We start from the raw sequence: 15,386 nt of genomic DNA, 5'->3' as shown, positions 1-15,386 counted from the left end.
AGAAGAGAGAGAAGAGAGAGAAGAGAGGATAGAGAAGAGAGAGAAGAAAGAGGAGAGAGAGAGAAGAAAGAGGAGAGAGAGAAGAAACAGGAGAGAGGGAGAGAAGAAAGAGGAGACAGGGAGAGAGAGAAGAGAGAGAAGTGAGATGAGAAAGAGGAGATAAAGTGAGAGAGGGAAGAGAGAGAGAGAGAGAGAGAAGAGAGGAGAGAGAAGAGAGAGGGAGGAGAGGGAGGAGAGGGAGGGGAGGGGGAGAGAGAGAGAAGAGAGTGAGAGGAGAGAGAGGAAAGAGAGAGAGGAGAGAAAAGAGAGAGGAGAGAGAGGAGAGAGAGAGAGAGGAGAGGGAGGAGAGAGAGAGAAGAGAGAGGAGAGAGAGGGGAGAGACAGAGAGAAGAGAGAGAGAGGAGAGAGAAGAGAGAGAGAGGAGAGAGAGAGAAGAGAGAAAGAGGAGAGAGAAGAGAGAGAGAAGAGAGAGGGGGGAGAGAGAAAAGAGAGAGAGCAGAGAGAGAGAAGAGAGAGAGACACGCAGGCACTACCGCCCCCATCCTCATCACTGCAAACACAAAGCACTACCGCACTCATCATCATCCTCGCACACATGCAGGCACTACGGCACTCATCATCATTACCGCACACACAAGCACTACCGCACCATCATCATCCTCGCACACACGCAAGCACTACCTGGGTGAAGTCTCCTGTGACAGCGCGGCTCACTTCAGTTTTTGCATGGAGCTGACACAGAGCTGTCGTGTTCTACGGCGCTCCCTGTCAGCTTCATGTAGCAGAGCTGAAAGAGTCGTGTGGATTACTTCGGACCTGGATGGGTGTTTGGGAATAATAAAGTGGTAAATGAGGGTTTTTATTTGTCTTTTATTCCAAATAAAGGATTTTTTCGGGTGTATGTGTTTATTTGCTTTCACCTACAGGTTAATCATGGAAGGTATCTCGGGGAGACACCTGTCATGATTAACCTAACCTTATTACCCTGATTGCCACCGCACCAGGACAATTCAGGATGATCCGGGTAGAGTCCCGAGACTGTCGCATCTAATGGATGCAGCAATTCCGGGTGGCTGCTGGCTGATATTGTTATGGTGGTGAGCTCCCCATAACATGGCGCTCCCCATCCTGACAATACCAGCCTCCAGCTGTGTGGCTTTATCTTGGCTGGTATCAAAATTGGGGGGAACCGCAGGATTTTCTTTTTAAATTATTTATTTATTTATTTATTTTACTGCACGATATATACCTGCCCGCCGGAAGCTGTGATTGGTTGCAGTGAGACAGCTGTCACTCATTATGGGGGCATGTTTGACTGCAACCAACCATGGGTGCCGGTGGGCTGGGAAAGCAGGGAATACCAGATTGAATAATGAGCGGCAGCCATTTTCAAAAGAGGAAAAGCCGCCGTAGCTTTGTGACATTCGTGCAGCGCCGCGCCCGTGATCGGTGAGTAGGAAAGAGAGAGGGATTGTGCTGGGGATGCAGGACGTATGCAGAAACGCAATGTGCGCACATAGCCTTACTGTGAAAAGCCACGCTTTTGGTGATCGAACCGTTATCGAACGGTAACTCGAACGGCCGAACTTGAAGCAAATCGTTCGAGTTCGTCGAACACTGCCCAAAATCACTCGAATTTGAAATTGGCGAACGGTTCGATTCGAACATCGCTCATCTCTAATCAGGAGACATGCCCGAGGAATAATGCAGGATTGTCATGCAAGGAGGTATAGGTATTTTTTAGGTCGTAAAGGGGTTAAGGTGAATATCATTCTTGTTACATTAAAGGGGAAGGAGAAAGTCTTCAAAATAGGGATACAAAAAAAGACTGGTAGTAGAATTTACCTGCAGATTTGAATGTACCTTTAATACCACCAAATACTACAGATGGGTGTTGTTTGGCCAACAACTAGCTCTCCTGACTTCTACATACACAGGAAGGCTTGACTTGGCTGAACGTTGCTGTGTTCCCTATAAGGCCATGTGCCCATGCTGCGTATTTCGACAAGAATTTTGCCGCAGATTTTCAGAAATCTGCAGCAAAATCTGCATGTCCATTGTGAAGCCAGCAAAGTCTATAAGAATTCAGAAATGCTGTGTTCATGTTGAGTTTTTTTCCCTTTTGTATTTAGTGCAGTGTTCTTTATTTCTGCACCAAATCTGCACCAAAAACACCAGGGAAAAATAAGCAACGTGGGCACAGCACTTCTGAATTCTCATAGACTTTGCTGGCTTCACAATGGACATGCAGATTTTGCTGCAGATTTCTGAAAATATGAGTCAAAACTACACAACGTGGGCACTGGGCCTTAGGCTATGTGCCCACGGGAGCTTGTTTCTGCGGATTTTGCCACGGAAAACCTGCGGATTTTTCTGGATTTTCCAGATAAATCCGCAGGTTTTAGCATGTACAGACACTCCCTATGTTATCTCATGGGACACGGGGAGTGTCTGTGTCCACGCTGCGGAAAAGTGCGGCTGCGGAACATGGTGCGGATGTCCTGCAGCCGCACGTAACTGCAAGTCAATTATTCCTGCGAAATTACCTGCGGAAATCCCGGCCCTCCACTATGGAGATAGAGGCCGGGACGTCTGCAGGTAATTCGCATGAAAGTCCGCAGGTTTACCGCAACTATACCGCTGGAATCCCGCAGCTAAAAATAGCTGCGGAAAACATGCGCTCGTACCTGCGGATACGAAAATCTTGCATTGCACTCGAACCACTGTTAATTAATGATGCAGGTCAGACTTGCGATTTTTTCTCATGCCGATTCAACATGACCAAAAAATGGCAGCATATTGCAATTGGCAGCAAATCCTTTATTACATACGCAAGTCTATGGATGAATGTGAAACATTGGACTGCACTGATGACATCCAAGTGCAGCTCAATATACGCAGAGACTGGTAATGGAGAACATGGAGAAATTAATCTGTCCCTCTTCTCCCCACCTGTGATCTGATTCTTACATGCGAGAGACTCAGAGCACAGTGAATGACACTCGGATCATGCTCGCATTTGAGTTTGAGCCTAGTGTCATTTATATAATGCATCCAATACTCTCACATATGATGCTATAAGCTAGTGTAAGCGAGGCGAAAGAGAGACTGCCAGCCTTGTGGTTGCTTATCTCTCAGAAAACAAAAGGATCAGCTGTTGGAAATCTGAATACCAGATCCTTCATTGCCCCCCCTCCCCCCCACCCGACATCATCTGTAGTTGGAGTGCAGTGAGACTGGCAAGATTAGCCAACATTAGTCTAAATACCATCATACACATTAGGCTATGTTAAGAAGGACATAATTTCAGTCTATGTTTACAAAGTACTGCACAGTAAAGCTGTGTGCGCACTTTGCTTTTTTTCATGCGTTTCCACAGTGTTTTGAACTGCAGCGTTTTAATGCCAAAATGCATGCGTTTTGATTTTCAAGCAAAGACTATGGAAAATAGGCTTTCTTGTGCGCACGATGCATTTACAAACGCTGCATTTTAGTTGTGGAAAATTTGTCAAAATCCCTGCATTTGAAGCAGCAACATGTCAATTGGTTTTGCCATTTTGGCAGCGTTTTAATAACATTGAAGTAAATGAGAAATGTCTAAAGGCATATTTTTCAAGAAAGATCATGTTTCACTTGCTTTTTACTAGTGATCTGCATGTGTTTTTGACATAATAAACGCAGGTCTTTCGGTCTCTCTCTCTCTCTGTCGGTCGGTCTGTCAGTCGATTTCTCTCTTTGTCTCTATCTCTCTCTCTGTCCATGTCGGTCTCTCCCTCCCACCCCTTTTCTCATACTCACCGATCCCCGATCACCGGCGCTGCACTGCACGGCGTTCACACTGTGGCGGCTTCTCCTCTTTTGAAAATGCCGGCCGCTCATTAATCCATCACGTATTCCCTGCTTCCTCCGCCCACCGGCGCCTATGATTGGTTGCAGTCAGACACTCCCCCACGCTGAGTGATAGCTGTCTCACTGCAACCTATCACAGACGCCGGTGGGCGTGTCTATATCGAGCAGTTAAAAAATAAATGAATAATTAAAAAAAAAATGACGTGCAGTCCCCTCCAATTTGGATACCAGCCAGGGTAAAGCCACATGGCTGAAGACTGGTATTCTCAGGATAGGGAGCTCCACGTTATGGGGAGCCCACCAGCCTAACAAGATCAGCCAACAGCCACCCGAAATTGCCGCACCCATTAGATGTGACAGTCCCAGCACTCTACCTGGCTCATCCCGAATTGCCCTGGTGAGGGGGCAAATGGGGTAATAAGGAGTTAATGGCATCAGCCCATAGCTGCCACTAAGTCCTAGGTTAATCATGGCAGGCGTTTCCCGAGATACCTTCCATGATTAACCTGTAAGTTAAAGAAAATAAACACACACATCCAAAAAATCCTTTATTTGTAATGAAAGACAAAAAAAACTCCTCTTTCACCACTTTATTAATCCCTCAAACACACCTCCAGGTTCGACGTAATCCACGCAAGGTCCCACAATGCTTCCAGCTCTGCTACATCGGAAGCTGACAGGAGCGGCAGTAGAACACCGCCGCTCCTGTGAGCTCCATGCAGCAACTGAAGTGAGTCGCGCGATCAGCTGTGCTGTCACTGAGGTTACTCGCGGCCACCGCTCTCAGGTGGAGGACTGCAGCTGTGGCCGTGAGTAACCTGAGTGAAAGCACAGCTGATCGCGCAGCTCACTGCAGTCGCTTAGGGGATTTGCGATCACTCATGAGTCCTTCACGTGTGACCGTAAATCTGGCTGCTACACAGAGAGAGCCGCGCAATGTCAGTGAAATCAGGTGAAGCTCTGACGTCATTGCTGCGGACTCCTTTGTCCTGGCACTGACCTCGGAGGTTCATCTGAGTGCATGACAGCACAATCAGACAGAGCCGTGGGATGACAATGAAGTCGGGTGCAGTTCATCTGAGTTCAATCTCATCGCCCGACTCTGTCTGTGTCTGCTGTCAATGGGCATGTAGCAGAGCTGAATTCCCAGGGGAACGCACTGACAAAAATGCATCCAAAACGCATGTAAGGGTATGTGCGCACGTTGCTTTTTACCTGCTTTTTACCTGCTTTTTTGCTGCTTTTTCTTCTGCGCTGTTTAATGCCAAAATGGATGTGTTCTTCTATTCAAGCAAAGTCTATGGGAATTTGGGTTTCTTGTTCACACTATGTTGTTCAAAATGCTGCCTTTTTGTGGCAGAACTTTGGTCAAAAACTCAGCTTTGCAGTGCAAAACCCAAATGGCAAAAACAATTGACATGTTGCTTCTTTGAAAAGCTGAGTTTTTGACCAAAGTTCTGCCTCAAAAAGGCAGCATTTTGAACAACATAGTGTGAACAAGAAACCCAAATTCCCATAGACTTTGCTTGAATAGAAGAACACATCCATTTTGGCATTAAACAGCGCAGAAGAAAAAGCAGCAAAAAAGCAGGTAAAAAGCAGGTAAAAAGCAACGTGCGCACATACCCTTAAATGCATGCAAAATGCATCCAAAATACATGCGTTTTGGATGCATTCTTTTTGTTAACACGCAGGGTCACGTCTGCCAGAGGGTGCATTCTTTTTCGCAATGGTCAGGACGCAACGTGCACACATAGCCTAAAGGGGGCTTTACACGCTGCGACATCGCTAATGCGGAGTCGTTGGGGGCACGGAATTTGTGACGCACATCCGGGCGCATTAGCGATGTTGCTGCGTGTGACACCGATGAGCGATTTTGCATCGTTGCAAAAACGTGCAAAATCGCTCATCGGTGACATGGGGGTTCATTCTCGATTATCGTTACTGCAGCAGTAACGATGTAGTTCGTCGCTCCTGCGGCAGCACACATCGGTATGTGTGACACCGCAGGAACGAGGAACCTCTCCTTACCTGCCTCCCGCCCGCTATGCGGAAGGAAGGAGGTGGGCGGGATGTTACGTCCCGCTCATCTCCGCCCCTCCGCTGCTATTGGGCGGCCGCTCTGGGATGTCGCTGTGACGCCGCACGGACCGCCCCCTTAGAAAGGAGGCGGTTCGCCGGTCACAGCGACATCGCCGGGCAGGTATGTGTGACGGGTCTGGGCGATGTTGTGCGGCACGGGCAGCGATTTGCCCATGTCGCGCAACAGATGGGGGCGGGTACCCACACTAGCGATATCGGGACCGATATCGCAGTGTGTAAAGTAGCCTTAAATCAAAATCCTAGCGCATTACATGCTTTTTTGATGCAGAAAACATGCATTTTTGACAAAATAAACGCATGTGTTTTTGACTTTATATTAAGGGCATGATATGTCCCTTTACACACACACATAGTCTGACAATTTAATAAAAATCTATATTTTAACATTATTTTATACATAAATATTAGAACACAGTTATAATGTTAATAAAATTAGCTATTTTGTGTATGATTTTAATCATGATAGTTATCATTTTTTTCCTTTTTTTTCATAGTGTTTGTATGTTTAAACTATATTTAGTAGTGTATTTGTATTCAAAACACATCTGACTTTAAGCAAGGAAAAAGCATGTAAATGCGGTAAAAACGCGTTCAAAACACAGTAAAAACGCAAGCGTATTTTTAGCGTTTTTGTGGTCAAAACCAAATTTGACAAAGACAATTTTTTCCAGAGGATGCGTTTAGAACTGCAACAAACTCAACGCAAAGTGCGCACATAGCCTAAGAACACACTAGCAAAGGTAAGTCAATGCTAGTTCACGTGGGTCATATGGGTGGTTCCCACAGCCTGAGTACATGGCAGCCCACAGTAGTCTTGAGTCTGACTGTTTTTCACCTGGCACATGTCACATACATGTGGTAGATCCCATTCAAGATATGCTGCCATACCCGCCCTAGTGCTCTCTCCGGTATCTCTGGACATTTCTAAAGCTTGGCTTTCAATACACAGATATCCTTCACAAAGACCTAGATAAGGTTCGGAACGTTGGATCTGGATTTTTCTGTGGTGGCGAGTTCGAATAAAAATGTCACTTTTTGCAGCATTTATGAATCCAATTGGTCTTATTTAGTGCTGATGATACATTCTATGACCTGTAAATGAATTGTCCTCTGAATTTAGATTATGGCTGTGTAGCCACTGAGTTTCTTGAGCATGACCTTTTCAAGCAGAAATAGCTTCAGGAAACGTTCCTTTTGAGGACTTTTTGGGGGAGTTTTTCTTTTCCTGAAGCATTTCCTGAAATTGATTTGCAGAGGATTTGAAGCGTTTTGGAATAATTTATTTTCCTAAAGTGTTCTTCGAAGCCATTTGAATGCACAGCACCTTCTTTGAAAGGTTTCCTTTAGGATCCTCTTCGAAAAAGTGGCATGAAATGTATTTTTTTTTTAAAACCACTTCAGGAAAAAATAAATAGATAAAAAACTCCTCATATAACTTGCTATGTTTATTTCACATAGAAATGAGTTGGAAAGTTTTCCAAGAGTTTTTAAATCTTTTTTTGAGGTTTTGAGGAGCATTTTCAAGAGGATTTAATGCAATAAACTCTGTGTGCATATAACCAAAGAGTAAAATCATAGGCATCAGACTTGTAGATGTTTCTTGGAGTTTCTCATTCACGTGAACTGTCTGAAGAAATACCTCAATAAATGGTCAAAACAACACCCAAAAAGTCAGAACAAATAGAACAGATATTTTTGTATTCAGCTCACCAGAGAAGTGGATGGTGAAAAGATGATCCAAGAGAATGTTCAAAGAAAAAAAAGAATAAAAACAGTACTGTCTCATTTCCAAAATGATAAAAACGATATCAATCTATTAAATCATTCCATAAAAACATGAAGATGGTGAATCTATAAAAAACATCAGGTTGAGACTAAGTGCTGTTTACCTGTATCTCAATTTTTGATGTTTTTTATGGATTCAACACCCAAAAAGTCCACAGTTCTGAACTTCAGTTCCAAGATTTTTTACAACAAATTTGATGTCTTTGATATCACCTGAAATGATACCTTTGTTGGCCATAGGTGGATGTAAGTGTTAAGTCGGAGTCCCACTTGTGAGTGACATTCATCGCCTCACCCGGCACAGCCGCACACTTTCCGAACTCGAGCATCTCAGCTGCATAGTAATACATGCAGGTGACCCACTCCAGTCAGAAGAGTTTGCGGCCGTGTCGGGTGATGCGATGCGAGACTTGCGCGAGTCAATCGCAAGTGGGTCTCTGGCCTTACCTCTACAATAATTCCATTTTTTCAAGGTCTACGCAAGTCTATAATTCTACCTACTAACAGCCCACCCCATGGTTTGAGATGTTTTATTTTCAGGATGTCTGGATAGGATTGATCTAAAATGGACATTCCTTTTAATAAGTTTTAATGTTTAAATTTAGCAAACTCTACTTTTTGCTCTGTTTTAATTTCCAATAAATGAGTTTCAGATGAGACCAATTTATAAATCTAATAGAGCTTACTAAGTGTAAGCATTTCAAATTGCAGTGAACATACTGAATTCTTCTGGATAATATTAATAATAAATTAAATTATTTTGTATGGATGAAATGTCATGCATCATGTCAAGTCTGGTGCTCCATAGCACATCAAATAGTAATATCACATGGCCTACTTTTGTATTAATCCTTTGCTAGCTTATGCAAATGAATAGTATGTCAAACTTAACTAATGCGTGAAGAATTGAAATTAAGCATACTGGATTAAAAGGATCCAGTATAGTGAATCTGGCTGCTGGAACCCTGGAAATTAATCCAATCTTACAATTATTATAATGAGAAATATATTAAAGACTCCACAGTTTCTTCCCTGACTTTTATTGTCTCCATTTTGGAAGATGTTTAGCCATCTTCAGATTAATCTGATTAGCTTCTATTCATATATTCAAATATTCAGTGAAACCCTGAAAATGATCATAACCATAACAAGCATGATTCCTTCCAGTAATTACATGCAATGTAAAATATACTTCTGTCTAATAATTAGTGACAATACAAGGAGACTTCAAGCAATGTCTAGTCTGGAAGCGGCAAACTTAATTAGAGAAGGTTTCTGTAGCACTCAGTACATTCTGCTCCACAAAGAGCCGTCCATAATTTCATCAATCATTGTGATTCTATACTTGGTACAAAGGCGCGTGTTACAGATAATACAAAGCAGCGTCATCTTTGAATACTGTTTCAAAGGTTTTACTACTAGAACAGCACTAAGGACGGCTACTGAACACAGATCATAAGCCAGTGTTAGTAATTGAAATCTAACAATAAAGGACAAACTACAGACGGCCAGGTACGATGTTCACTGCTCTCATGTCACTGTAATGCGGTTAATCAATCAGGAATTTTGAGTTTTGTTGCTGCATCCACAAGTTACGATACAGAACTGTATTTATCACTTTAGTCCCAGTATAAATTGTGGAGTGAATTATTACTTGGTTCTATGTGACATCTTTTTAGGTTATTTATTTTCCGAACTTACGGTATATAGCATCATAATATTCCACCGCGCTTTACAGACATCATCATCAGTGTCCCCATTGGGGCAAACAATCTAAATTCCCTGTCAGTTTGTCTTTTTGGAGTGATGGAAGACACCATCAGAAACATGGGGAGACCATATCAATTCTTTGCAGATATCTTTGGTAGGATTTGAATCCTGCTCTGCAGCACATCATTGCTAACGACTGAGCCAATATGCTGCCCATATATCAAATCCACAGGTGCTGAAAATGGACTTCTGCCCCAAACTAATTATTAAATATGTTGGCAGATTGCATTGAAGTCAATATGATGCAAAGAAAGAAAATGTAACCTTTTCATGACCGGCCAATTTTGCGCTTTCCGTTTTTTTTACCACCCTTCTTCCGAGAGCTATAACTATTTTATTTTTCTGTCAATATAGGCATGTGAGGGCTTGTTTTTTGCGCAACGAGTTGTAATTTTAATTTAAATTATGAGTTTTCCATATAGTGTACTAGAAAACAGAAAACAAATTTCAAATGTGGAAAAATTGCATAAAAAGTGCAATTGCGCTATTGTTTTTGAGATATTTTATTCACTGTGTTCACTATATAATAAAACTGAAGTGTTGGTGTGATGCCTCAGGTTGGTGCAAGTTCATACATACCAAACATGTATAGGTTTACTTTAATCTAAGGGGTTAAAAAAAATCAGAAGTTTGTCCAAAAAAAGTGGTGTACGTTTTGCACCATATTCCGCGACTGATTGCGTTCTCATTTTTCAGAATCTGGGGTTCAATGATTGCTTATTTTTTGCGTCTCAAGATGAAATTTTTATTGGTACCATTTTTGCGCAGATGCTCCCTTATGATCGCCTGTTATTGCATTTTGCACAAACTTTGTGAACACCAGATATGCTCATCTCCTGTCTCACACAGCACTCGGCTGTGTGAAACAGAAAGTGAGCCATATGAGCTACAGGAGTCATCACATGACCCTGTGCTACCATGACAACCATTGGATCCACGGGATCACGTCACGTAACTTCTGGTGTCGGGCTGTGAGTAAAGTTTTAGTGCAACAGCATTTAACATGATGCTGTCACATATTGACAGTGCCATTTAAGGGGTTAAAAGGCATGGGAGGAATGCGATTCCACTGATACCTGGCAAGCACACATGTGCATGCAGGCACACAGCCCGCAGTGATTAAGACTATGACCGATAGGATGTAATATTACCGCCCACGGTCATTAAGGGGTTAATATTTCTTCGAACAATCACAATGTCCTATCTGCTGCTGAGGGAAGCATTTTTAGGCTTGTTTAGTTTGTACATTCATGTTCCTTTCTTCAACATTCAGGTAAGGAAAGATGATCTGATTTTGATTGTGACTGTATATTTCCTGAGACACCTTGTGTATTATAAACCACCAAAAACACCAATGTCTTTCAGCTGCAAGTGTCTAAGAAGAGCTGGATGGAACGGAGTGGTTGCGGCTTCTGGATAATTGCCTTCCCATAATCTGACCTGTTTATAATGTCATATAATTTTTATTTTGAACTATTAATTTCCTATGTGCTATGATTTCAATAATCTGTTTAGGCTGCTCTAATTATGGTCTGTAAAACAACTGTAAGATCGTTATCATAATAGGGATCATTAATAAATTGATAGAAAGCTTTTTTTAAGCAGCATTACTGTCCTTGTTGTCTAATGCTCTTTTGAAGAATAATTGTGATTTGCAAATTATATGACCAAAGGAGAGGTCTAATCAACCAGCAAAATTGTGTAACTTTTGACCTGAAGTGAATACTCCAAAGAAATAGGCAAGTCATTTAGAAAAAAAGGTCTAAAACAGGTAAGATCTTAAAGTATTATTAAGCAATGAAAAATTTCCGGTTAAATCGTGTGGTTCCACTTATGACATAATGACCACTGGGGAAATCAAGAATTTCCATATTTCTTGATAGTATTCATATGCATTTAATTAGTGTGACAAATGTTCACACGTTATACACATTTGGCTAAATTTGTTTTGAAATAAAAAACTAAATAAAAAATATATTTTGTAACCTGAATTAACTCGCTGAATGTCACATGGTGATTATATTACAGAACACTGTTGAGCTCTCAGGTCAAAATGACCTCATATAACAACAAATCTGTAGAAAGTCAAGCAAGTTTCATTGGAAATCTGAAGCCCACAAGGGGCTAGATTTGATATTTTTTCATGCTATAGTTTTCTACAAAGATATTTAATCAATGTGAGCCCTAGCATGATCATAGGCAAAAACTGCTGACCTCTGCCACAAGATTTTAACTTGTAAAAGAAAGAATTTGGTAAGCTAATATATCTCTACACCACTGAGATGATTACATCTTGAGTATAATATTTAAAAGCATTTTTGTACATTAAAGGGAAACTGTTACCAGATTTGGCGACTATATGCGGCCACCACCACTGAGCTCTTACAGTTGTGCTCAAAAATGTACATACCCCGGCAGATTTTTTGCTTTCTTAGCCTATTTTTCAGAGAATATGAATGATAACACAAAATCTTTTTTTCCACTCATGGTTAGTGGTTGGGTGAAGCCATTTATTGTCAAACTACTGTGTTCTCTCTTTTTAAATCATGTCAACCAAAATGACCCTGATCAAAAGTTCACATACCCTGGTGATTTTGTCTGATAACATGCACAGAAGTTGACACAAATGGATTTGAATGGCTAATTAAGGTAACATCCTCACCTGTGACCTGTTTGCTTGTAATCAGTGTGTCTGCATAAAAGCTGAGTGAGTTTCTGGGATCCAAACAGACTCTTGAATGTTTCATCCAGCCACTGACGTTTCTGGATTGTGAGTCATGGGGAAAGCAAAAGAGTTGTCTATGGATGTATGGGAAAAGATAGTTGAACTGTATAAAACAGGAAAGGGATTCAAAAAGATATCCAAGGAATTGATAATGCTAGTCAGCAGTGTTCAAACTGTGATTAATAAATAGAAAATCAGAAGGTCTGTAAAATCCAAACCACTATCAGGTATACCAACAAAAAGTTCAACCACAACTGCTAGGAAAAGAAAAACCCACAAATAACATCAGATGAAATACAGGGCTCATTGAAAATTAGCTGTGTGGCTGTTTCAAGATGCACAATACAGAGGCACTTGAAGAAAAATACGCAGCATGGTCGATTCGCCAGAAGAAAGACATTACTGCACAAATGCCACAAAGTATCTCGCCTACAATACGCCAAACAGCACAGAGACAAGTCTCCAAAGTTCTAGAACAAGGTAATTTGGAGTGATGAGACCAAAATCAAACTTTTTGGCCACAACCATACGTTACATTTGGAGAGGTGTCAACAAGGCCTATGATGAAAAGAACACCATTCCTACAGTAAAGCATGGAGGGGGATTGTTGATGATGTGGGATGTGTGAGCTACAAAGGAACAGGACACTTGGTCAAAATTGAAGGAAAGATGAATGCAGGAGGTGTAAATTGGGTGCAGGAATATGGTGTGAAAATAAATCTAAATCTCTTGGCAAAAAATGTGTTTTTCTACCAGGAGATGCAGGTGAGTTCACTGAGTTTAACAAGATCACCTGAGGTCCTCTGAGGTCAGGTTACCTGTGGAGGACCATCGGAATGTCCAGCTGTAACCACAAATAACCTGATTAATTCTCCTCCCGTGCAGCCAGTTTGTGACTACTCCCATGTCCTTTAGTCGCATGATCCATCCCCTGATGCCAGATATAGATTCTCATTCTGTTCTGTCCACCTAGGAGGGAGGAAGTCTTTAGCTGCTGCTGGATATGTGATGCTAGCATTCAGTTGTTGGAGCCTTGGTATTTGGCTACAGAATGTGTGTGTGTGTTATATCCTCTTGTTATTGTTCCCCTGTCTGTCTACCTACCCTTCTGTTTGATTATTTCAGTGGTGGGATTAGTGCTGTCGCTGGCCTTCTCACTAGCCAAGGTGAGTACATTGCAAGCAAAGGCCTTGGCATGGGATTGGTGACAAGGGGAAAGAAACCATATAGGGACGTTAGGGAGTGCAGGGAATTATTATTATTATTTATTATTATAGCGCCATTTATTCCATGGCGTTTTAGAAGTGAAAGAGGGTATATGTACAACAATCATTAACAGTACAAAACAGACTGGTATAGGAGGAGAGAGAACCCTGCCCGCGAGGGCTCACAGTCTACAGGGAATGGGTGATGGTACAATAGGTGAGGACAGAGCTCTTTGCGCAGTGGTGTACTGGACTCAGGGTTATTGTAGGTTGTAGGCTCAGGTGAGTACAGGAGGTGTCCCCACTCCTCTCTCCCTAGCACCAGGGCCCACCGTTGTACCCCATTCCCGGTGTTCCATATGTGTGGTGACGCTCGTTAGGGGTTCCCTTACCCTTGGTGGAACTCTTATAGTCACAGCATGACAAAACCTTTTTAAATAGAAGCTTCAGTACTATTTGTTCTCTTTCTATTTTGCATGTAATATACTGGCAACAATATTCATATTGGTGGAAGTCTAAGTGTTGGGACCTTCACAATAAGGAGCACACAGGTCTGGTGTCACCTGTCATAATTAGTAAGGGAGAAGATGTATGGTGCATAGGATCAAGAGAAACACCACAAGACATCTAAGGGCGCTCTTACACATCTGGCTTTTTGCCGGTTTGACGAATGCGGCGCACGCCAGTACAGTGTATACAGTACAGTGGCAGCGCTACAAGCGCCGGTCACATGCTGTCATGTGACCGGAGCATGTGACCTGGAAGTTGCGGCGCTGCCACTGTACTGTATCATACTGTACTGGCGTGCGCCGCATCCGTCAAACCGGCGAAAAGCGGATGTGTGAGAGCGCCCTTAGTATTTGTAAAATAGGTACAGCCAAGCACAAAATTTTTGGGAATCTTAAATTTTCTATAATGCAGAATATAGTCCTTAAACTCAAACTCCAATCTATAAACAACTCTCAGCCTGGGCTTAGATAATGGACACATAATTTGTTTTGTCATTCACATAACTTTATAATTTAATTTTAGTACATAGCAAATAATATTATATTGAAGAATTTAGGAAAAATACAATAAAGATTCTATATTCAGTGGATCAATGTTTGTTTTAGTTGCTTTTAAAATAAGAAAGATGGACTGACACTATTTATTTCTTCTCAATAAATAAATTGTGTGGCTCCTCATCAGGGAATTTGGGTTATGTGTTAGACCCTGAAAATGTCATGTTGCTTACCACAGTTCTTCACAGTTAAGGAATAAGATCTTTAGCCAAGTGATATAAAGCGAATGAGGCAGTGTGCCGGAGAGAATTTCCAGTCCTTGAAGTTAGGTGTTTAATTGAGAGCGATGTGACAGCGGGCAGGTATTGTTATCCACAGGTGCGATTAGCTCATTCCTTCAGAAACAAAAATACCCATGAATGTCACTCGAAACCTTTTATCCTTTTCACCTTACTAAGGAGCACACAACTTTAACCAGATTCGAAGGTTTATGTCAGGAAAATGCAAGACCTTCTATTTCATGTTATATCAGTATCAGAAAGAGCTGGTTATGGGGAAAAATTTGCTGGCTTCAGTAAATATCTTAGGCTTTAGGTTAAAAGAAAATGTGAGTCCATCAAGTTCAACTTATAATCTGTCTATCTATCTATTTAATTTTCACCACAAAGTACTTTTTCCATTTTACCACAGGAAACTACCGTACTTGTCTTTGCTTGAAAAACTATTAGTCAAAGCTTCATTTTTTTTCAGTCACTACTGCCCAGAAATGTGGGAAACACAAAATTAATAAGTTGCAATTTTTTTTCTGACTTTTAACATTTTTTTGCTAGTTTTGCCCATCTCTGCCAAAGTGGGTGGAGCTGGGGCAGGTCGGGGGTGAAACGGGAGTGACACCACAGCTCACCTAATTTATGATGTACTACTTTGACTAGAGTAAAGATTTGT

The sequence above is a fragment of the Anomaloglossus baeobatrachus genome, chromosome 1, assembly GCF_048569485.1.
Source record: "Anomaloglossus baeobatrachus isolate aAnoBae1 chromosome 1, aAnoBae1.hap1, whole genome shotgun sequence".
Classification (NCBI taxonomy): domain Eukaryota; kingdom Metazoa; phylum Chordata; class Amphibia; order Anura; family Aromobatidae; genus Anomaloglossus; species Anomaloglossus baeobatrachus.
This window is presented reverse-complemented; position numbering follows the sequence as displayed.